The 250-nt window shown below is 26.0% G+C and overlaps 1 protein-coding gene across 1 annotated transcript in view; it reads left to right on the top strand.

Annotated features, from left to right (window-relative positions):
• The window catches only part of LOC119587431, a gene marked incomplete at its 3' end in the record, with an annotated part of 28,805 nt that overhangs the window by 3,990 nt on the left and 24,565 nt on the right, over window positions 1-250 (top strand).

Raw genomic sequence — 250 nt, 5'->3', positions numbered from 1 at the left:
TAAAATTATTCACAGAGGAGAATAGAATAACATATCAAGAGGTAAATGAATTCAAGAAATAAAGAATTCAAGAGATGAAAACATATATGCAATAGATCAAAACTGACAATGATTAGGAAATAGTTGTAATATAACATGGGGATGAGTTATTGTTCATTCAATATATGCTTTTTGTTTTGACGAAATTTGTCAACTTAATTTTGAAGGATTGAATTTTAATATCCATTTTGTACAATATCACCATAAGGAA

This window comes from Penaeus monodon, chromosome 22, assembly GCF_015228065.2.
Source record: "Penaeus monodon isolate SGIC_2016 chromosome 22, NSTDA_Pmon_1, whole genome shotgun sequence".
In the NCBI taxonomy this organism is placed as follows: Eukaryota; Metazoa; Arthropoda; class Malacostraca; order Decapoda; family Penaeidae; genus Penaeus; species Penaeus monodon.
Note: the sequence above shows the minus strand (reverse complement) of the source record. Positions and strands in the feature narration are given on the sequence as shown.